Source organism: Pelodiscus sinensis, chromosome 7, assembly GCF_049634645.1.
Source record: "Pelodiscus sinensis isolate JC-2024 chromosome 7, ASM4963464v1, whole genome shotgun sequence".
In the NCBI taxonomy this organism is placed as follows: Eukaryota; Metazoa; Chordata; order Testudines; family Trionychidae; genus Pelodiscus; species Pelodiscus sinensis.
The window spans coordinates 23,835,923-23,860,976 of record NC_134717.1 but is presented as its reverse complement, the minus strand read 5'-3'; positions in this window follow the sequence as shown (position 1 = coordinate 23,860,976).

Here is a 25,054-nt window from a genome sequence, read left to right as displayed (position 1 = left end):
AGAGTGTTCTTCCTTCAACTTTCCTGCTGTGTAGACAATGCCAAAAGCTGTGCTAAGCTATTTTGACTTCAGCTGTGCAATTGACATAGCTGAAGTTGCATAGCTTAAATCGACTTCCACCCTGCTGTGTAGACGTACCCTAAGATGGCAAAAAGAGGAAGTAAGTTTGGAGTGGTAATCAAAAGGGCTGGTGCAGCCAGTTCAAGGGTGTGCTGCCCCTGATTAGAGGAGACAATGGCATGTTCAGAGTATGTGTAAAACGAGAGAGAAGTGCTCAGGAGTGAAGCCATGGAAGCCAGGGCTGAGGAGATTTGGGTAAAGAGTAGGCAGAAAAAAACAGGCAAGTATTTAGCAGATGATACCATTAATGTTAAGTGGAGATTTGCTTGAGTAGGAATTGTAAATAAACTGAGCAACATTTGGCCCATTAATTATTATTTATTAGGTTAAGCATAACCTAGCCAAATTCCAGCTGGATACTGCATTTTGTCCTCCATCTGCAGCTATCATGAGAAAAGTCATTTTTAGTGCATCCTTTGGACATCACACCTTGAATATGTACCCTGACCCTCTTCAGTATGGCCCCATCCTCTCATTCTTCATTTCCCTCCGGAAAGCACATCTATTCTGAGAAAACTAAAAGCCTTGTTGTCCTCTCTCAGAAGTATTTCCCACATTATTTTATTTTTGTTTTTAAATTGGGAAGTAAAAAATGTGTGGTTAACATCGCTGCTTAATCATCCACTTTTGGCTTCTGCTATCAGAATTATTCTTTGCCTATTTTTCTGTAGGATCCTGGCACAGGTACTTGTTCTACATACTTGGCTGCATTACTCCTAGCTCACACTGAATATTACTAAAAATAATATTTATTAATATAAAAAAATCCCTAAAGTATATTCTCCTTTCAATTGTGCAAAACTCAACTTGCAAGTGGTATAAACTTGGTTTAAGTAAGGACCGAGTAAACCTCATGTATTGGTGTTATAAATAAGCTTTATCATCATCAGACATTTACTTGGATAACACCTTTCACACAAGGTTCTCAAAACATTTAATTCAAATAAGTCTTTCAACAATGCCATAATGCAGTCAAGCATTGTTATAACTACTCATACAGAGCTTGACCCTGGTGCAGGTAAGTGAATCTCTGAAAATCCCACAACAAATGAATGGTAAATCCAGGAATACAAGCCATGAGTTCATACACCTTGCCACCTGCCTCACCACAAAAGTCATACTCTTTCCCTACTCTTGGCACCTGTGAAAACACTTTCCAAATTATTTCCAAAATCATGTTACATTATCAGCCTAAATAGGTGATTTCATTCTGGAGTAAAGAGACCTCTTTAAAGGCTAGATTCTTCCCCTCTGTGATGTGGAAGACCAGTGAACAGCTGACTTCAAAGCAGGAAGACTGTCAGCCTGTGTTGAGGAAGTGCAGGGACTGTTCCATATCTATATCACCGGGGTCAATGCCATCCGTCTCTTCAGGCCAGCTGCTAGCTGGAAACCTCCTGTTTATTGGGTAGCCAGGGTGCTTCCTGGTGTTCTTCTCGGAATGGCTCAGTTCCATACCACCACTTTTGGCTGCCTTATTAAAAGGGATTGTTATCAGTTCTCCTGTTAATAAATGCTATGAGATCTTTTATAGGATATTTGTGGTCAGGGATTCCATTTTACAATCTGTCTCCCAAGAGATTTTATCCTTGACAGCACAGTGTCACATTGTGGCACTAGTTCAGTACTGTCCCAGAAGGAGGGACAATACTTCTCACAATACCTTGAGTATTTAATGGAGATCTCTCATTTATCTTCTGACTAGGCCTAATTCTGCTTAGCTTGTGAGACTGCAAGCCTGGTATGGCTGCAGGCCACATAGCACTCACTAAGCACTACCATATGTCACAGAGGCAACTAGACAAAATTGTCCCTGAAATGTGGAGAAGGTTGGATACATGTGAAACTTCACAATTTAAAAAACAAAGTTTTTTTTTAAAGTAAATCAGCTTAATGAAAGGTGGCAGCCACTTAAAAATTTTACAAATGAAGAAATAACTGAAAAACAATTTATTTTTAGATGGCTACTAAGACCCACATTCAAGGTTATTTTTTCCCCAACCATTGTTGCAGAGAGGGATGTTTCAGATGGATACAATATTATCACCTGCTTCTTGAATGAGTGACAATGAATTTTGACTCAGGTCCTGGCAGCTATATAAAAGATTACATGATTTTCATATGCTTTATTTTTTAAAGTGTATTTTACTTGGATCTTCCAGTCTGATTAATCAGACTTAAGGATATGACAGCATAAGACAAAGGTAGTTTTATGTCTTTGTGGTTTCCTCATTCTGAGGCAAGTTAAGTGGTGAGTCTTAGAGATGCTCTAAATTTCATCTTACTGCACATTGTCCTAGGGGGCTGTTCTATCCCACAGGAATTCCTGGAGTGCCATGGGGCTCCAGTCAGGCTCTCTTTTTCGAGCCAGGCTTTTTATACTCTGGTCCAGGAGGAATAAAGTAGAGAGTTGCTACATTGACTTTATGGCCCCTTTGTTCCAATAGACTGCTCTGCACCACCCAGGATTTCCCCTATAGGTTGGGGGGGAGACTCCCAGCTGACTTGTGACCCCTTTGTGCTAGCAGACTGGCAGTAAGACAGGAGTAAGCAAACATGGAACCTTTTAATCTGTCCCTTGAGCTCTTACTGAGGAGCAGGGTTGGGAAATTGCGTTGCCCAGCTCTGTGTGGTTCCCAGAAGCAGAGGGCAGCCAGGGACCCCACACACTTTTACTACACTAAGCACTGGCTCTGCATCTATCATTGGCTGAGGGCCCAAAAGCCTGTATTCTCAGTCAGAGCACTCAGCACCTCCCCTCCCCCAGTACACACACATAAATGCATCCCAATCTCCTGTCCCAGCCAAGAGCTCCCTCTTGCTCCCCGAACCACTCAGTTCTGCCCACAGCACCCTCCTTCACCCTGAACTCTTCAATTCTGGTCCCATCTCAGAGCCCCCACTCCTAGAAAGTCCTCTCATATCCCAACCCCCAGTTTTTGTGAGCATTCATTGCTCCCTATACAATTTCCATACCAAGATGAGGTCCTCAGGCCAAAAACTTTGCCCACCTCTGTCTATTAGCCTCATTTAGCATGGACATTTTAATTGACAGGAGTTCCTTCCTTCCTTCCTTCCAATATGTGTAAACTACATCCCTGCCGAAAGAGGGATGTAAATTAGGCAAATCGAAAGTGAAAATGAAGTGGGGATTTAAATATCCCATGCTTCATTTGCATAATCACATCACAGCAGTATTTCAAACAAGGGTATTTCGAAAGTGAAACCACCGTCTAGATGTGGTCTCCTTGAAAAAAAACCCTACAGGATCTTTCGAAAAAGGGGTTTTTTTTCGAAAGAATTGCGTCTAGACAGCAGTTTCACTTTCAAAATACCCTTTTTTGAAAGACCGCTGTAACATGATTATGCAAATGAAGCGCAGCATATTTAAATCCCCGCTTCTTTTGCACTTTCGATTTGCCTAATTTACATCCCTCTTTTGACAGAGGGATGGAGTTTAGATATACCTCTTTCTTTCTTTCTTTCTTTCTTTGCTTTATATTTCAAAATCTGGGCCCCTTGTTTCATATGTGTCATCCAAAGAAGTGGGTTGTGCCCACAAAAGTTCATGATACTATTTATATATTTTTGTTAGTCTCTAAGGCAATGTCTAGACTACAAGCCTCGTTCGAAAGAGGCTTTTTTGAAAGAGAGCATCCAGACTGCAACCACTTCTTTCGAAAACGAGCCGCTTTTTTGCAAGAGAGCACCCAGGCAGTCTGGATGCTCTCTTTCAAAAAAGCCCTGTTTGCATTCAAGAATGCCTTTTTTCAAAAGAGCACTTTCGAAAGAAAGGTGTTCTTCCTCGTAAAATGAGGTTTACCGCAGTTGAAAAAACCGCTGCATTCTTTTGATTTAATTTTGAAAGAATGTGGCGGCAGTCTAGACGCAGGGGAAGTTTTTTCAAAAAAAAAAAAAGGCCACTTTTTTTGAAGAAATCCTGTAGTCTAGACACACCCTAAGGGTAGGATAGGTCCATTGTTGTTTTTTAAGTTTTTTTGTGCCATGTTAGTTAGGGCTACACTTATGCTCAGCTATTGATTTTACTCTTACACATTGTATTTATTATTAAAGCCTTTCGCTTTACCTTTAATTGTGCTAATTATCTAGATTTCTGTACTTCCCCATATTTATATCAAACATTTATTGAGCTCACCTCTGAGATTTCTTTGATCGTGGGTAAGAGGCATACACTGCAAGCATGACCCATAGAATTTCAGTATAAAGGGTATGTATCTCTCAACCCTCATGATCTAGCAAACACAAATATTTCTTGCCCATCTCTGCTTCAGATTTATAAAAGGCCATCTGTTAACTGCTTTCATTCTTTTCCAATTGTGTTATCTCCACTGCAGGATTGATGTCACTTATGGCTGACAGGATACCTTCAATTTGAAGGTAAGATTTTGATCTAGGCTGATTTCCTTATGGAAAAGCCCTCTGGAACTGAACAACAAAGCCATTTGGAGTCTGTAGAAAGGTAATCGAATTTTCAGTGTTGTCAGCTTTGCAATTTCACTGTTAGCCTTCTGGTGGTTGTTGTTTTCGTTGTTGTTGTTGTTTTACTTGAAGCTCCAGCCCCTAGAATCTTGTGATTACTTGAGATTCTCAGCTTTCACTTAAAGAAAAAACAAATTTCTAGACCTCACTGTTGGGCAGAAACATATAAAAATTAGGCCCTACATCTTGAAATCAGAAAGGAAAATAAGAACCCAAAATGTATTTTAAAATAGATCTTGTGATTTTTAAGCCAATTTCATGTTGTGTTGTTGTTTTTGTTGATTGATAGCACTTGAATCATGATATTTGAATGCTTGGGATTGGCAATAAGTATTATGTGTATGTATCTATTCAATTATTCTAAAATACCATCAGAAAGTATGTTAGCTTCTGTTAACTACTCTCCAGAATCATATACCAATGATATAATTTTCTATTAAATTCTACAGAAAGTGCCAAAAATAAAAGAGGCTGTCCAGCTTGTTTTATTTAACTCTGTTGGCCAGCTTCTGAGCTCATGTAAATCACAGTAGTTCCATTGATTTAATGAAGGCCCCAATTCAGCACAGCACTGTTGAAATCTGTGTATTGCTGATCAGCAGGCATAACTGTTGTGCTGAGTTGTGGCCTGACAAGGTAGAACAGACCTTTCAAATCTAAATTAAACATATACTTTTTATTATTGTTGCAATTAAAAGGACAGGTTAGTGACTCTGATGAATTTTGTTCTTTCTATAATTGTTCCAAGTCCTTACTGCACTATATGAAACAAATTTAAAATGTATTTTAATGAGCTGAAAGTCACATTCCTAATTGATGTACATCTTTTGTGTTTTTAGATACCGGGTAAACAATTTACTTCAGTATCAAGGAAACATCAGCTAAGATTTTATTAGAATTCCAAATATGTACAATAAAACCATCCCTCTGTTTGTTACAACAGCGATGGTAAAATAAACTTCCAGCACATACTGTGGTGACCAAGTTAAGCTCTTTGTTTGAGCCCATCAAAATACATTGTGCAGCAGCTGGACTTTTTTTCATCACCCTTGGTATGTTTACTGCAACAGTGTAACTTTGTCTCAGAGGACTGTGACTGTTGCTAGGGCTTTGGCCACACCTTCCTTACTCTTACCTAGAGCTGATTGGCTGCCGTTTTCTAATCAAGCATGTTGTAGAAAGTCAACAGGCGGACACTGGCAAAAATATTTTCTGTGTTACTACAGGTGTTACATTTTTTGCTCCCCCAGTGACCAGTAACAGTTCTATTGGACTAAAATAATATATTTCAAAACAATGTACTGGCATTGCTGAGAACATACACATAAGGCCACTAAGGTCCACACAGCAAGGATTGCACAATAGCCCATTAAAATAAACATTTGCAACCACAGATAGCTGGACTGAAATCCCTGCTCTGATACAAATAACATCTGGACAACTTTTGTATGCATCTTCCAGCATAAAACACCCCAGAGAAAAAATAGAAGGCAGGCTAGAAGACAAAGGACCACTAAAGATTTTATTATGCTATGGGTGTGGTGCCATAAATTTGAGGGGATTCAGGCAACAGTTGCCAAACCTGAATTTAAACAGCATGTTGTTTTTAAAAGTTGTAACATTAGTGATGAACAAGTCAGTATTCTTACATAATTAATCCAGTGTGAAATAGAGTGACTGGAAAACATCCAGTGGTTTAAAAATAACTCAGTCATTTATAAGATCCACAGTACTGTAGGATTTAACATTAAGGCACAGGAAGTGAAGGCATCTTGGTACCAAGCATGTTGTTTTAATTCACAAAAGCTTTATGAAGTCAGCATAAGCAAGCTAACTGTAAAAAAGCCCTGTGCTGAGCAAAAGCAACTGAGATTCCTTTAAGTTGGTAGTTTAATTATCAGTATTTTCTCCCCAGACATTGAGAAACTGTCAATAACTAGATATTATTACATAGAACAAAATAGAAATACAATTTCAAAGTGGTAATACTTAATAGAAAGTACCGAAAGCAACATAATAGAAAGAGAGACATAGGATGGATAAATATCTTCAGAAGACTTAATAATCCTATCAGGCTTACATGATTCTGAATGGACTTTCCCTTAGTGTTATGGTTAGTGTTGGTTTCAACTGACATGGAACAGAAATAAGTACAAACTACTGATGTAAGTAAACACTAGGCTTAATAATGATGAAGAATATAACAACTCTAGACTAGCTCTTCTTTCAAAGTGCAATTTCCCTTTGACAATCTTCAAATACAGAGTGGTATAAAATACACTGAAATTGTAATTTTGAATGATCAAAATGAATTACATACAGCAGAATTTGACTAATGCAGAACTGTGGGTATGTCTACACTACAGCGCTAATTTGAACTAACTTAGTTCGAATTAGTTAATTCGAACTAAGTTAATTCGAACTAACGCATCCAGACTAAAAAACTAGTTCGAATTAGCGTTTTGCTAATTTGAACTAGCATGTCCACATTAAGTGGACCCTGAACCGGGGTTAAGGATGGCCGGAAGCAGTGCCGGCAGGGCATCAGATGAGGACTTAGAGCGTGGAGCGGCTGCCTCAGGCTAGCCGAGGGCTGTGCTTAAAGTGTCCAGACTCCCACCCCGGACAGACAGTTCTCAGGGGTGCCCCGCTTGCAAAGCAGTCCTGGCTTGGAGTGCCCTGAGTGCCCACACTCGGCACATCACAGCACTCGACCATCAGACCGGCTGCACTTGCCGCAGGCTGCCATCTGGGGAGAGGGGGCAATTGGGGGGCTGCAGGAGAGCTTCCACCCCCAGAAGCCCGCAGAGCCAGCCCAGTCCTCCCCATCGGGGGCTCGTACCCCATTCCTCCCTCACCTCCTTCCACTTATCCTTCCCCAGCCCCCCTTCCTGATGTACAAAATAAAGAAAACGTGTGGTCAAAAATAGAATCTCTCTTTATTGAACAAAACTCGGGGAGACTGGGAAAAGGAGGTGGAAGAGGGGAAGAGAGAGGGTGGGAGAGGGGAGGGCAACTAAAATGATCAGGGATTTGGAACAGGTCCCATATGAAGAGAAGACTGGGACTTTTCAGTTTAGAAAAGAGGAGACTGAGGGGGGATAGGATAGAGGTCTATAAAAGCATGAGTGGGGTGGAGAGGGTGCATCAAGAAAAGTTCTTCATTAGTTCCCATAATAGAAGGACTAGAGGACACCAAATGAAATGAATGGGTAGCAGGCTTCAAACTAATAACAGAAAGTTCTTCTTGACAAAGCAAAGAGTCAACCTGTGGAACTCCTTGATGCAGGAGGCTGTGAAGGCTAGAACTAGAACAGCGTTTAAAGAGAAGTGAGAGAAAGTGATGGAGGTTGGGTCCATGGAGTGGTATTAGCCAGGGGGTAGGAGTGGTGTCCCTACCCGAAGTTTGTGGAAGGCTTGAGAGGGATGGCACAAGACAAATGGCTTGGTCACTGTCTTCGGTCCATCCCCTCCAGGGTCCCTAGGGTTGGCCGCTGTTGGCAGACAGGCTACTGGGCTACATGGACCTTTGGTCTGACCCAGTACAGCCATTGTAAGCTCAGGGCTCAGGGTCGGGGCCTAGATGGCCACTTTCCTGTGCCTAGTGCGGAGGTCGTAGACCACTAGACCAGGTGGGTGCCCGCCTCTTGTGGTCCCGGGCAAGCTCCTGGGAGCCGCCAGCCTGGTCCTGGGAAGAGGGGGAGGGCTGGGGGGCATCGGGTGGGTGGCTCGATTCGTGCCAGGTGTAGGGTCTGCTGGCTGGGTGCTGGCAGGCTTACACCTGGCACGGGCACCGCAGCCAGCCCGTGCCCCTTTAAGGGCTCCGGGGCCAGGAGGGGGGCAATAGAGTTTCCCTGGTGTTGGCCAGAGTGGCCACCAGGGAAAGCTGGGGAGGGCTAGCCTCCCACTAGTTCGAATTAAGGGGCTACACACCCCTTAATTCGAACTAGTAAGTTCGAACTAGGCTTAGTCCTCGTAGAATGAGGTTTACCTAGTTCGAACTAAGCGGTCCGCTAGTTCGAATTAAGTTCCTACTTGCGGAGCGCTAGTGTAGCGCCTATCAAAGTTAATTCGAACTAACATTCGTTAGTTCGAATTAACTTTGTAGTGTAGACATACCCTAATTGAATAAATTAATGGAAATAGTATTAATTAATTAATACTAAGGATGATAATGAATTTAAACTGACTAAATTCTGCTTTCAGATGCACTGACTTCTAAGTCTGCATTTAGACATAGGCCTATGTGGTGTTGACCTACAGCAGTGGTCTTCAACCTTTTTACACCCAAGATCACTTTTTAAATGACAGAACAAGCCAAGATCTACTGCCCTGCCTCTTCCTTGAAGCACCGCCCCCTCTATTCTCCTACTCTTCGTCACTTGCTATCTCCAACCCTTATACTGCTGCTTTTTTTTCAATTCTTCTGTAGGTTTCTTATGAGGTCTTTCCAACATTTGGCCTGTCTAGGCTGAACCAAATGTCAGAAAAAATGCTTTTGAAAGCCCCCTTATTCCCTGTGGAAAGAGTAATATAGGGGTTACTGAAAGAGCATGTTTGCTCTTCCACTAAAAAAAGTGGAAGAACAAATGCATCCCTGAATGCAGAAGAGTTTTTCTGGGATATCGATTGAATCCTGAAAAACTCCTGCAGTCTAGCCATACCCTCGCTGGGTTGAGACAGGATGTGTAGGCTCTGGTGTGGGAATGAGGGATTTGGGTGTGGAAAGGGGTGAGAGGTGCAAACTTTGTGAGGAAATCTGGATGCAGGAGGAGGTGGATAAGGGGATGCTGGCTCAGGGAGGGAGCTCCAGGCCGGGCAGTGTTGGGGTACTAAGCAAGTCACAGGCTTGTGGATGTGAGGATTCAGGAATTTGGTTTGGGGTATGTGAGGGGCTCAGGGCAGGGGGTTCCAGTGTATGATAGGCTCAGATCTAGGGTCTGGGGAAAGAGGGAGTGCAGGAGTGTTCTGATGTTGTGGCCAGATGGGAACTTGGCCCCAATTGGGGGTTTGTTGTCCAGGCTTCATTAAATAAAATACTGTGTCAAACACAAAAAGTTTCTTCATTGTCTTTATTTATGAGAAGGACAGGGAATCTGTTTTGAATGAGGGGTCACTGAGCCACAAAAAAGTCAGTTGGGGCCACACAAGTGAGATGCAGCAAAAAAAAAAACCTCCTCCAAAAAACCCCCAAGCATCAATAATGTAGCCCCAACTGTGCTGGTGGGAGCAAGGGACATTGTACTGGGGAAGGGTGATAGTGGGTGGTGGGGCAGGGAACAGGATGCTAGTGGAGACAGGGTTCTGTGGCTGGGACCAGTGGAGAGGGAACAGAGCACCAGGAGGGCAGGGGACAGGTTTCTGTAGCAGGAGACAGGGTGCCAGTGGGAGCAGGGTTCTGTGGCTGGGGCAGGGGAAAGAGAACAGGATGTTAGAAGGGCAGGGGACAGGATTCTGTGGCAGGGGGCAGGGTGCCAGTGGGGACAGAGAGTCCCCTGCACCAGCCTCCTCCCAGGATAGCCCCCCCCAAGAGGAGAGAAGTCCTATTGCACGCCTCCTCCGTGCCCGACTCCCCCCTCTCGTGGAACAGGGAAGCCCACACATGTGCGACCCCCCCTCCTCTTGTGGAGAAAGGAAGCCCCATTGTGCACCTCCCCCCAGGACTCCTCCTCCCTCCCCCACAGAGCCTACACTCCTAACCCCTTCCCCCCCCCCCAGAGGGAAGCCCCAGTGTGTGCCTCCCCCTGGGACTCCTCCCCTTTCCTCTGCAAAGGAGGGAAGCTCCGACACGCATCTCCTCTGGAAACTCCTAACTCCTCTTTCCCCCCCCCCCCCCAGAGGAGGGAAGCCCCAGCATATGCCTCCCACTGGGACTCCTCCTCACTCCCCTGCAGAGGAGGGAAGCCCCAGCACACATCTTCCCCCGGGACTCCTACCTCCTCCCCCTGCACAGCAAGTCCCTGGTGCGCCACAGACCAGGAGGAGGGGAGCAGGCAGCGCACTTCTGAAAATCCCATAAGTGGCACACAGCTGCTGTACTTCCATCTACCCCGTGGGAAGCCAGCACTATCTCCATTGTCGCTGGAGGTAGGTAGTGGGGCTTTTTGGAGGTAGGGAGAATTGGGGAGGGGAGGGGGCTGAATGCCTCGCAATTGACTAGTCAAGCCCTCCCGATCGACCAGTTGACCACGATCAACAGGTTGGCGACCATGGATCTACAGCCTGCTACTTGGTATTCTTTTTACTGTTGTCTTCTCCTCTGGCTTCATCATGTGAGATCTCCTTCTTTCTCAAATGTACACCAAATTAGACTTATGCCCCCTCAAACCCAGAGGGCCAAATACTACTGAAGTCAACATACTCACTACAGTCTGTTGCATGCAGTAAATCAGTGTTGGATGCTCTCCCATTGACAGCAGCTTCTCTTGTCTTCTTGGTGGAGTACTGGCATTGATGGGAATGCACTCAGAGATTGATTTATTGTGTCTACAGCAGACATGAAAAATTGATGAGTGGTGGATGGATCGCTGCAGAGTGAAACCAAGAGTATGTCTACACTGCCACCCTAGTTCGAACTAGGGTGGCTAATGTAGGCATTCAAACTTGCAAATGAATCCCGGGATTTAAATATCCCAGGCTTCATTTGCATGTTCCTGGGCGCCACCATTTTTAAATGCCCCGTAGTTTGAACTATCTGCCCGCTGATACACACAACATGGACTAGGTAGTTCGAATTAGGAGCTTTAATTTAAATAGTTCGAATTACCGGGCATTTAAAAATGGTGGTGCCCGGGAACATGCAAATGAAGCCCGGGATATTTAAATCCTGGGCTTCATTTGCAAGTTCGAATACCTACATTATCCACCCTAGTTCGCACTAGGGTGGCAGTGTAGACATACCCCTAGTGGTGTAGACAAGTCCTCAGATTATGCATGTTTTTAAAGGCAGCATTTGGCCAATGAATTTTGGCTTATTTTCAACAGTAGAATTTATTAATTGCAGTAGTATGTTATGTGTCATGTATTGTGTTAAGCAATACGACAAATTTGCCCGTGTTTATTTGGGTGTGACTATTATTTTCCCAATCAGTCATATCACTCCTTATATATAATAAACCTGCAGCAAGATAGCAACAAGAGAAAGGTTTGAAACCCATGAAGCAGACTAGTATTTCCTATTACAGTAAGGGTGCATCTAGACTACAAGCCTCTTTCAAAAGAAAGTGCCTAGACTACGGCCAGTACTTTTGAAAAAGCGAGCCACTTTTTTGAAAGAGAGTCTAGATGCTCTCTTTCGAAAAAGCACAGTTTGCATTCAAGAGTACTTTCAAAAAAAGGTGCTATTCCTCATAAAATGAGGTTTACCGAGTTTGAAAAAACTGCCACGTTCTTTTGATTTACTTTCGAAAGAACGCGGCTGCAGTCTAGACAAAGGGGAAGTTTTTTCAAAAAAAGGCCACTTTTTTCGAAAACACTCTGTAGTCTAGACACACCTTAAGTAAGGAAAATTACAAGAATGATCAATCGTTTATCCCATGTTTCACATTCATTCATTAACTGATTCTCATCTTAGGTCACAAAGAAATCCTTGCTCATGTCTCCCTTTCCTTAACATTGATTGTATTGTTTCACACATTTGACCAGGTGCATTATCAATATTTTATATTTTCCTTTTTCTAAACTCTAATACAGACATCAAAGCAAACTAGACTGACTATTATTGTCTTCTAATATGGAAGTTCCTTTTTCTCCGATGGTCTCTAGCAGCTTTGAAGACCTATTGCAGTCAATAGGGCAAATCTTTCCTAATTTATTCAATTATTAAGCAGATAAACCAAATGGGAGCCAAAGGTTTGTTAATACTTGAGAAACACATGGAAGAAATCTTGCCCCTATTAAAGTCAATAGGAGCATTGCCATTTAATAAAATAGGTCATGATTTCAACCTGTGTGTTTCAATTAAATAGCCAAATAACCATTTATCTGAAAAGTATCAAGTAGTCCTTTTTTTATGAATAGTTTGTTGGTTTAGGCCAAATTCTCAAGTATTTTGTGTACCACTTTGCCAGTCACAAAATTGCATCACTGCCCCTTAGAGAGACAATTAACTTGGTTTGCACACATGTTCTCCTTTACCCAAATGAGTAAAATTCAGATTCAGTGAAACACTTAAGCAAATAGACCACAAAGAAGAGAGATGGGAGTAGCACTGGTCAAACACAAGAATTCTGTCCCAACGACTGTTGATTTATCACGTCTGCTTAGATGTGGTAAATTGATCTCCGAGTGCTCTCCAGTTGACACTGGGACTCCACCAGCATGAGAAGATTAGCCAGCATTGATGGAAGAGCAGACCCCACTGAGCTTACTGCACACAAGATGCCATGGTAAGTACACTGACTTCAGCTATGTTATTTGCATAGTTGAAGTCACATAGATTAGAGCAATGGAAGGGGTTAGTATAGACAAGGACTAAATGAGGTAGCAGTATACGTCTGTTTCAGCAAAAAAAACAAGAAGTCTGGTGGCATCTTAAAGACTAACAATTTTATTATGGCATAAACTTTCATGAATTGCAACAATTATTAGTCTTTAAAGTGTCACCAGATTCCTCGTTGTTGTTTTCACACAGTATAACTTAAGAGTGTAATAGTCGATTCTGATTCTTATTTTTCAAGTTTTATCTGAATAAAATAATAAAACTAAAAATCTCTTTCATGCTCAAATCTTGAGTGTCATGTTTCATCCCAGAGTAGGACAAAATCCCTTGAAATAAGGTTTTGTAACAGAACTATGAACACCACACTGAAGTGGCAAAGTACCACTTTAATCATAAATACACTTATAATTGTTCAACTTGGCCAAATGTTTCCAACTTTAGAATTTGCCATGTAGGGGAATAAAGCAAATGATTTCATTAAAAGTCAGGATTTCTTTTTTATTGCATCATATTTTGAAGATTTTTCAATATATTAGATTCACAAAGCTGCGTATAACACAGAAAATTAGCTATAAATGATAGATTCGAACCACAGATTGCAATGGGTTATCCTGAAAAGTAAATTTGAGAGCTCTGATATTGTTTAATCATGGGAAATTTGCAAACAAGAAATAATTTACTATAAAGAGGCCTGGTCCTTGCAAATGAAAATGCATGGCACTGCATGGATTGGAAATTTGAATAGTACTTGGTTTGTAATTCATACACCATAGTTTAAAATTTCCAAAAGAATAATCAAAAGAAATCTAAGGAAATGTTTGTAAAAATGCAAAAGTCCATAATTTATTCAGAATTAAAGGTGTTGAAAGGGAAATGGTGACCACAGGAATTTAAGCAACTTCAGGAAGTCTAATAACAATCTGCAGAAATCTTAGGTATTATTCTTTATCTACTACATCACTGAAACTCAATGTGAAGCCAGATGTTGATTCCACAGATATTTTTTACACATAAGAATCCGAGTACTACTGTGGTCTAGTGTGCAGTATTTGAAGACAAAGGCACAGGTTGGACTCCTCTGGTCTGGCACCATTGGAACCTGACCAGTCCCGGATGAGGGATTTTTCCAGACCAGGGGAGGTCATTTTGACCCTCCGCCCCTAGCTCCCTTCAATCCTGACCCCACCACTGGCCTCCTAGCCAGCTTTCCCCTTTCACTAGCTCCCACTGCCCTAACAGCCCCCGCTGCCCTGCTGGGCAGCCCCACCGCTTCCATGCACACCGGGCTCTTGCTGCCATGCCAGGCTCTTGCTGCTGTGCCAGGCAGCCCTGCAGCCCCCACACACCCAGCTCCCGCTACCCTACTACTGTGCCAGGCAGGCCCACTATCACGTTCAAGACCACGGATATTGCCAGACCAGAAAATCCCTGTTAAGAGAGTTTCAACCTGAACAAAAGCTATCCCTGGGGAGTTGATATAAATGTTAAAGCTTCAATTTTTTAGAAGACACTGTGCAAGCTGATGATATTTTGTTACTATATTTTGTTTCATGTAGAAGAAGTTGGGTGAAAATTGTCGATTGTTAAAATCCATATATGTGTCAAATTGCAAAAGTTTCAAGGGAGCACTCACCTTCGCTCTAACCTTTTGTGAAGAAGCTGCTTAAAGTCTAACTATTTTTTGCCATTCATTTTAACATAGCAAGCGCCCATCCTGTCCCTCCTCACCCCAGAATACCCAGGCTGCTAACATAACAACAGCATAATGAAATCCATTTGCCATCACCTGATGCCAGGCTCTCTGGATGGAATACTATATCTTGTAGCCAATTTAAAGACGAAGCCAATGAAATAATTGCTTATTCTGAGGTCTCTCTGAAATCAATGTGGCTAATATGATTTATAGATGAATAGGGCCGAGCTATGACCCAGTCAGTCACTGATGAGGTGGTGGTAGTGGGAAAACACTTCTAGTGCTTCAACAAAAAGTGGACGCTCTGTAAGAGCACAGATTCTTATCTCTTTCAGATCAGACACTGTGTTTGATTCTACGTATACACAAGGGAAGAGTCCCCCTTCCGGTTTCCGAAATGAATCTAGACACAAAAGCAGCCCCTACACTCCCTGGAACACTAGCCTCTTCAAAAAGGACAGGGGGGATTAAAGGGGAGCACAGAGTGGTTGGCTCTACAACCTTCCATAGGATGTCTTTTGCGTTCAATTCCAGTCAAAGCCAGACTGGCTGTCTTATTCATGTGTGTGCTAGAGAGAAAATAGGGGCATTTTTCATTGTCCTCCTACCTCCTGTGTGAGAAACTGGCTCAATGTAATGACTTCCAAAAATTCAATTGTGAAATTTGTAATGCAGTCCAAAGTATGTTGATTTTTCTTTGAGAAGATACTGGATATTCTGTCACATCATAGTAGCTTTATATTTACATTCACTCTTTTAAAATATTGTAGTCCTGATTCTCCTAATTTATATTAACATGACAAAAATCAAAAGACCAAACATGTACTGATCATTAATGGGAACATTCGATATTTTCCTTTGGAAAACCTGGCTATGTGCAGAAAAATGATTAATTTAAGACAGGACTACTCAACACGCTGCCCGCGGAGCAGTTTGTGTTTACATGGGGCTAAACACATGACCCATGGGTGGGATCCTTTGAACATGATCTTCATTGGGAACATGCTCCACAACAGTAAGGTGTCTCCAAGGCAGGGTGAGCATTGAAAGACACAAGCAGATGGGCTGGCTGGAATAGGGTGTTGGTGTTTCTAGCCCCCAGGAAGGAGGTGCTGGGAGTGCCAGGGCATTGTGTGAAGGAAGCTATTTGCATATATTTGCATGTACATGCAATCACACTTAAGTTGGCATGTGCTGTGAGTATCATTGTGACCCCAGGAGCTTCCAAAGTTGAGTAGCCCTGCATTTAAGTGTTCTTTAAAAGGATGTTGTAGTTTTAACAGGTGCTCCTACTAGAATTCATTTATAAGAACTGTATTTTGGAAGTAATTATAGAAAACTCTATGACTGAACTGGGAACACCTGTATAGATGCTTTGACATATTTCTTTTCTTTGCACCTAAATCGAGATAGCACGACTACACTGCAGGGAAGCCTCAAAATTAATCCAAGGCAGGCTTCCCTAATGTAGACGTGTTATCTCGATTTAGACCCCCTGGAGGAATAACTTAAAATGGCCTAGGTGAGGGGCTATTTCAAAATACAGAAGTGGAGCATCTACACACACTTTATTTCTAAATAGCTATTTCAGAATAGGTGTTATTCTTCATAGAACGAGGTTTACAGAAGTCGGAATAAGCTGTCCATTATTTCAAAATAATGGAATTCCTGTGTAGATGCTCGCATAGTTATTTCAGAATAACAGCTGTTATTCCCAAAAACTGCTGTGTAGACACACTGTTAGGTACCAGTGCTTGATAGGACTTGATGGATTCTGACCTAAAGCCCACTGAAGTTAAAGGAATTTTTCCAACAACTTCAGTGGTCATTGGATCAGCATCATGCTGCCTACAGTTAAGCACATGCAACTTTGCAGAATCTTAGTATTAAGTAGTCATTGTAACCCTGAAAATAGTGGATTTGGGTGACAACCAGTTACTAGGTCGCCAGTGTCATGGATGATAAAGTAAAACCTTACCAATTTCATATATTTTATAGCACTTTAATAGCAGTAGAATTCTCCCCACTCATCTTTTTCCAATCAAGACTCAATTAATTAATTTTCATTATCTCTAGCTCTGTCATATGCATAATACTGATGGCACTGTCAAAGAACTGCTGTGTTCTGCCCCAGGCATGGCTGCAATTTGATGGTGGTTGAAGTGATCTCTCTATCTAGTGGCCCAATCAGATCAGTGCCTGGAGAAAAATGCACAGACAAAAGTTATGTACGAAATTTTTCCAAAAAGAGAGAGGTGAAAATCACATGATTCTCACCCTGGAAAATCTGTCATAAAACTTAGGCATGTCCAGGAGTGCATGGAGTGCCATCGAGCAAAGCACATCCACAGAAATTAATATAGTTATTTCTATGACTGAATCAAAGGCAATAACAAACCGGCTCAAGGCAGAAGCTGTCCTAGGAAACAGAGAAGCTGAGGGATGCTTGACAAAGTTTAGTCGTGGAAAACCCATACCCATCAGTCACAGGAGCAGAGTGGATGTTAAGGAGTTGTCCTAACAGGCTCACTGGGCAGCAATCCTGTTAGTGGCCAGGTCTGGAAATAGACCATACCACAGCTGTGTCCCTGTGAGCAAGACAACACCAGAATTATGAAGGCGAGTAGGACTTGGTGCTGACAGTGTGCAACACAAACTGGAAGGACCCAAACATAAGCTAAACCAGGCTACCCGAATCCCTTTCCAATCAAGACAGAGCAATAATGCAAATCTAGCTTCCAGCTAGTGAACTGTGCACTTCAGAAACAGTAACAGCAGCATACAGTGTCTCTTTTTGGTATCCCCAATTCCACCAAGAACATTAGCAAAAGAGGTGCTGAAGTACTTTGCTCCCAGAATGTGCACTTTCAAGTTGCCTCTGGCAAATTCACCTTCCCTTTCCAAATGCCCATTACGAGGTGCAGCATATGGGCTCTTCCTCCTACACACACCTTCATTTCTTTTGGCCACACACTGTTTCCTGACACTGCGTGGATCCTGGACACTTCTACTGACAAGCTACATTCTCTTATCAGCACAGGGACATCGAGTCATCATACTGCTGTTTTTCTTTGGTGAAGTGGTGCATCTTGGAACACACTGGCACACCTTTTTACTCCTGCTATATCTCACAAAATGCCATGCATGTCTGTGTAGACATCATTCATTTACACACAGAAACGGATATGGATAATCAAACAGATATACCTATGTCATCATAAATGTAGGTGTACTCTCATTTTCATGAGGACATACGAGCAGAGCTTCCATAAGAATTAATGGGTGTTGCATGCATGTAATTCTACATCCATCAAGATAACACAAAGCAAATGAAAATCTATGTTTATATCAGACCCTATGGTATAAAGATCGGGGGGGGGGGGTGTCCTTCATTCTCTTGCCTCTTTTGGATCAGTCTCACAGCTTAGCTCTTAAATTGCAATTTGCCTGGGCAGTTATGTAGGAAAATCAAATGGTATACATAATAACCATGTATAACATTAGACAGCATGTCAACTTGATTCTCTTAAAAAGAATTGTTCTTACATACATGTATCTCTTTTTTTTCACAATGAGTATTACTATGCTTTCTGCTGTGTGTTTCATTTTGTAAAAGTAAAGGAGTACCTGAAAAAAAACCAAACACATACATCTAACCTCAGTGAAAGCATCTTCTTTCTTAGCGTAGCATACCGTAACTTGAAGTTTGCTCTCCCAGCATTATTTGTTTAATAGAAATATTTTCCATACCACCTGGTTCTGGCAGAAAGTCAAAATTTGCATTTATATGAGGTACTTTATCAAATGTAACATACAGAAGTCTGTTAAGTACACATTGCATTTTGTTTGTGAGAAAATCTGTTTGTATTTAATGTAGTTTTTAAATTAACCTTAATGAAAGCTTCTGAAAATTGTTGTTCTAAGCATTTGAAATATGCAACAAGAACTGGTGGAAGACATAAACATGTTTTCCATTATATGTTATCAGATAGCCCAAAATTACTACAAAGAAGAATGTGGGTCTATGTTAAATTAGAAAGATAAGCAAGCATTTAGTTATAAAGCAAAGGTCTTTAGAAGAGTAAAACATGTGACAGTTAACCCCAACATTTTATATTCTCCTATTCAGAGTAGTTTAGCACTTTCAAACTTCAGAAGAGTGTTAGAGCCACATACATACAAACATAAAAAATAAGGTATTTTTACAGCAACCTCATGTTTGTTTTTTGTTTCACTGCTGCTTCAAGGGCAGACTAGTACTCCACTAATCATACCTTATTTGAAGGCCTTAACAAAAGAGTATCCTGTATACTTTGGCTCTCCGTATGGTATTGAATATCATCATGCAAGAACAAGCATTATGTTATGCCCTGTGATCAGGAACTAGTTATGCCCTGTGATCTTGTGTTAGGGGCAAATTTTACCCTGGATGCCTTTGGTTATGATGAAAGAGCTTCCTGGTCTTCATACACTTTTCTCTTTCTCTTCTTTTTTAAAAAATCATTCTGTATGGCAGAGCCTTCTGTCTCTTACATCTGTATCATATCACTATGGTTACTGAGAATGTAATGAAGTGAGTGGGAGCAGAATTTTGGCCCCATGTCCCTTTCCCCTTCTTTTCCATTTATCTCTATATGAACACATTTAGGCTGCGTCTAGATTGGCATGATTTTCCGGAAATGCTTTTAACGGAAAAGTTTTCAGTTAAAAGCATTTTCGGAACAGAGCGTCTAGATTGGCATGGACACTTTTCCACAAAAGCACTTTTTGCGGAAAAGAATCCGTGCCAATCCAGACGCGCTTTTCCGCAAAAAAAGCCCCGATCGCCATTTTAGCCATCGGGGCTTTTTTGCGGAAAACAAATCTGAGCTGTCCATACTGGCCCTTTTGCGCAAAAGCTTTGCGCAAAAGGGACTTTTGCCTGAACGGGAGCAGAATAGTATTTCCGCAAGAAGCACTGATTTCTTACAGTAGGAAGTCAGTGCTTTTGCGGAAATTCAAGTGGCCAGTTTAGACAGCTGGCAAGTTTTTCTGGAAAAGCGGCTGATTTTCCAGAAAAACGGGCCAGTCTAGACACAGCCTCGGAGTAAAGAATAATATGAGGTTTTGGATTGCTAGGTGAAGATAGATAATCTCAGGATATTATAGATATGATGTGCTCATTTAGGCAGATTGCTGGAAGCTTTATTTCCTAAATACTAAAGTGATGAGTAAAGCTAGCCTAGAATTTTTGGAGCCATCTAGTTTTTGTTGGAAAATGTGAATTAAAAAAAAAAAAAAAACATTGGTTTTGTTGATATTTTCATTTAGGAGGTTTCTCCAGGCCATGATGGAATTCCTGGTCAAAACAAGAGAGCATGAGAAAACCTCACTTTAGCATGGACACTAGCTTTGTGGTCAAGCCATCCCACTCATTTAGGATAAAGGGACACAGATTCAAGTCTCTCTTCTGGCTGAGACACTTTCTAATGAAAACAAACTGTAAAACGTTTTTTTGAAACAGTTCTTGTTTACCGGCCAGCCCTAGTGCTGAAGACCTCTCCTGTTACAGCAACAACAATCATTTTGGAGCTAGGCTGTTCTCAGTGCTGGCAGATAACAATGGTGTCAAGTTGGAATGGGGGTTGACCGTGTCTCCGTCCTCGGTCTGTCCCGGGGTACGGTCACCTGTCCTTGTAAGCCAATAAACCTGCTCCAGGGGTTGGTTCTCGCTATGTATGCCTCTCCCTTGGAAGGGGGAAGGAAGGAGGGCCCGGGCCCGCTCTCACTCACGGGCCCCAGCCCAGGGCCCTCAGGACAGAGACTACACTCGGGTCTCTGTCCGACTGGCGGGGGTGTGCCCCTAAACACACCAGCCCATGGGCTACTTCGCCGCTCTGCCCTGGGCTACTTCCTTCCTCCCCCTACCCCGTCTTTGGGGTGTTGATACTCACGACGTTGTGTCCCCCTCACGGAGACTGTTGTGAGTGCGTCTGGGTTTCTTTACACATTCGGGAGCCTCCGGGCTCTCCTCGTCCTTCCCCCCCTTCTCCGGTGGCTGGCCAGCTTTTAAAATCCCCGCCGACCTGGGAGGGGTTTACGCGCCCCGCCCCCTTGACGTCCAATGCGGCACATCCTCTTTCCCCGTCTCACTGGAGGGGCTGAGTTCAACTCAGCTGTGCTGGGACGTCCCTCCAGCTGAGCGTCGGCGTCAATCAGCTGAGTCGCGGTGCCGCTCAGCTGAGCCGCGGTGTGAGAGCAACCGGCGCACCGGTGGTAGATGCTCCGCTGCTCCTCTGCAAGGGCGCAAAGTCCCGGGGGTTGGGTGCGGGATCTCGGTGCCCCGTCACAGGGGGACATGTAGGTTGGATATTAGGAAACATTATTTCATTAGGAGCATGGTTAAACACTGAAATGGGCTACCTAAGGAGGCGGTAGAATCTTCATTGTCAGAAGTTTTTAGGCCTGGCTTAGCAAAGCTCCCACTGAGATGATTTAGTTGGCCCTGCTTTTAGCAGGGGATAGGACTAGATGATTTCTGAGGTATCTTCTAATCCATAGAAATGTAGCCGTGTTAGTCTGGTGTAGCTGAAACAAAATACAGGACTATGTAGCACTTTAAAGACTAACAAGATGGTTTATTAGATTATGAGCTTTCGTGGGCCAGACCCACTTCCTCTTTTAAGTGCTACATAGTCCTGTATTTTGTTTCTTCTAATCCATGTCTTCAATGATCCTATGATTTTAAGTAATAATAATAAATCTCACTGGTAATGAGCAAATCACTAAAGTAAAACCTGACAAATAACTTTGTTTTATGATTCAAGTAATGCATTTGCAGGAAGAAATCTGGTAAAATCAGGCTTTATTTTTTTTTTCTGGAAACTGTTGCTTCCCAGCACTGTCTGGCACTTTACTAGTTGTCAAATAACATTCCCACACTTGGTCCAAGTGAAACTTCTGTTTGGGGAGCAGCTATTTTGTAAAATAATAAAATATAGATAGAAAATATTGTCTCCTGTCCCACTATTTTGTTGAGAGAGCTCACAAAGAGCAGTTACTAACTTGTTAGGCTGACTTGTAGAGCCTACCTCTTTTGAGCTGCTTTGAAAATCATTCTTTAAGACCATATCTGACTTGGATGCCAAAATTAGGCACCAAAGGGTAACATTCACTGCTATCCAAAGAACCATAGGCTTTTATACCACTTAAGTCTCTCTTAAACCCTATTTTGAAGTCTACCATGATGAACAGACTTTTGCAAGTCTACTGTGATGAACAGACCATCTGCATAGAAGTGAATTTCAGCCCTGACAGAAGAGAGTACTCTCTTTCACCCAATTTCTGAATGTGAGCACCTGAGAAAATCAGGCCTTTTCTATTTTACTTTATTGTAGTGCCTAAATATTGATATAGGATCTGAAATTTCAGCTAAAGGTCTTGCATGCTATAAATTCCAACTTTGCACATATTCACATTTCTGTTTGAAAGGATTTTTTTTTTATAACTGTGTCTCAAATTCATGTGATCTCTTGGACAATAGTAGAATGCCATAGTGAGATTTTGTTTTCAAACTGTATTCCTATAGTGCTGCTAGAATTCTATGTAGGGGATAAATCACATAATGCCTGTGTATTTTTTTTAAATGGACTTAAACTATTTGGGAGGTTAAATAGACAAACAGTGCGATCCAATGTCCAATCACTACATGTAGAATAAAAAACCTCAGAACTTCAAATGAACTCATTTAGACCCTGTGAATTATATGTACAGAAATTTAGATTACAAAACACAGAGCGCTGTCTAGTACATATATGGGATACAGTTATTAAAACTTCTTAATGATTAAAGTAATCAATGACTTTAAAATGATGGTGAAGTGGTTAGTAAAGTATGTCTCTGGATTGACAGGTCATGGGTTAAATCCAGATGAGGGTCACTGAAGCTTGGAGTTAGTCTAAATGAGTACTGCATTAATGCTGAGAAATCCATGCAGTGAGCTCACCACCTGTCTACTGAGTTGCACAAAGCCTACTTGTGTAGGTTCACTTTAAACCTGATGTTTACTTGTGTGCTGCTAAGGAGGAAGAATGAAGTAGGTAATCTGGCTTTTAATTTCAATTACTACTAATATCCTTACATTCCTCTGTGTGCTTTTTCTTTAAAAAATGGCATTCTTTTCTCCTGCAATACTAATATAAATAATGTACTTGTTTTTGTCATATTGGATAGCAAACCGGCTTGAACCTGCAATGAAAACAGCCTTGTAGAGTTCTGTATTTTGGAGGTAAATGAAGCAGGTGAATTGCATATTTTTCCCTCTTTTACAGGATGTTCTGTGTATTTCATCACAAAGGTCTGAATAAGACTATGAGGAATTTCAGTAAAGATCAGAGTTTGCAATCGTTTTGTTGTGTATTACACTAATAATTATCCCCTAAGCAACATTTTCAGCTGATACAGAACAGAGTTTTGAGTGACATCAAAGGGTTAATATAGCCAAGTCTCAAGGGGAAGAGAGATGAAACACTTTTAATACAACATATGCTGTTATTTGAATAGAACTCTTAAGGTTGATGTAAGCTTGTTACCATGTACTAAGAGCTAAATTTGCTGTGGAAAATACATTCTTTGTAAGTCTATAACAGCTAAACTCAGACCACTAATAGATTTAACCTTGTCTGTTCATAGATAGTTAAAAGTATTATGGTTTGAAGGTCAATGTCTCTGTCTTACTGTAAAGAAAAGGCAAAGAGAGGAATAAATATTAGAAAGAATTAATTCTTCAAAAAGTTTGTACAAATCAAAACCCTGCAGTTTCACACTGAGAACAAAAGAAGCATATTAAACACCAAAGTTTATCAAGACAAATTAGGTCCCAGTTTCAAATTTTCTTTAATCTTTTGCATCTGAACATTTTTTTGCCTCATGCTGTTTTTCCTAGTTAAATGTTAAAATGAATTCTAGCCAATACCATTGACTTCCTCCCTTAAAAATATTGAGACACATAATAAAAAATTAATTACTTCCCCTAATTTCCGTGTGATTCTTTAAAAAGATGTAAAATTCATTTAAAGTAAGTGGTGACTTTGTCTTTGAAGATCACGACAATTAACATGGATCAAAGCTTAGGTTCTGTAACGATGATAGCTTATTAGCATAATGAAATTAACTTAGAGACAAGAATCTTTAATAGGTACAACAAAAACGCTTTAATAATACTTGAAGAAAATTATGTATTTGCTAGAAGTACAACAGTTTCAGACTTTCTATCCAATTAATAAGTTGTTAATTAACTCCTTTTCCAAACAATGTGCACTTTAAGTTAACATCTGCCCATTGGATAACACTTTCAATGGTACTTTTTTTTTCTTCGCTGTACTGTAATGTAACACTATTTTCCTGGGAATGCCTTGTAGGACTATTCCTGTGCTACAGAAACAGGTTCTGTATACAATAATATGCTTTCTATATTTTAGCCAATTAAAACCAATGAAGGCTTAACTCAAAGACTAGAGGCAGGAATGGGTAATTCCTTAATTCCTTAATTATAGCTGCATTGTTTTGCTGGTACATAGTTTTAGGGTTTCTTTGCATTTCTAATTGAAATTCCTATATTCTGCAGTTTACATGCCTCTGTAAAAGGGTTTTCTCTGCTGACTATGGTCATGCCTAGAATAGGCTCAAGAACAAATTTATATAAATATTTCTAAAATATATCTATAGTTCTAACACAGAATGCTAAAGCCATGTTTATAAGATTGTCAAGATTGGGAAGCAATATTTACTGATCATTCAAAGTCAGCTTTATTTACAAAATAGCAACTTGCTAGTTATTCTTCCACAATGTCAGTTAACAATGGTCTTAACATAAGAACGGCCATACTAGGTCAGACCAAAGGTCCATCTAGTCCAGTATCCTGTCTTCTGACATTGGCCAATGCCAGATGTTCCCATGGGAGTGAACAGAACAGGTAATCAAGTGTTCCCTCTCCAGCCATCCATTTCCAGCACCTGTCAGTCTTCAGTAATTTAATTTTTAATCACAATGACACAACTTATTTTATTTTAGAGGCTGCAGACTCAATAATAGTTTTTGGGTCAAAAACATCATACATGATTTGCAAGTGGATTATACATGACCCTTCATTAAATTGATAGACAAAAAAGCAACAATAGGATTCACTTGGACCAATGATAAAACAATTAAATAGGTCTTATGTGAAACAAAATGAGTTATTATAGTCTATTGGCTCAAGGATTCATTTTTGAATACATCTCTAATTACAGGAAGATTTAATTCACTGTGCAGTAAAAAAACT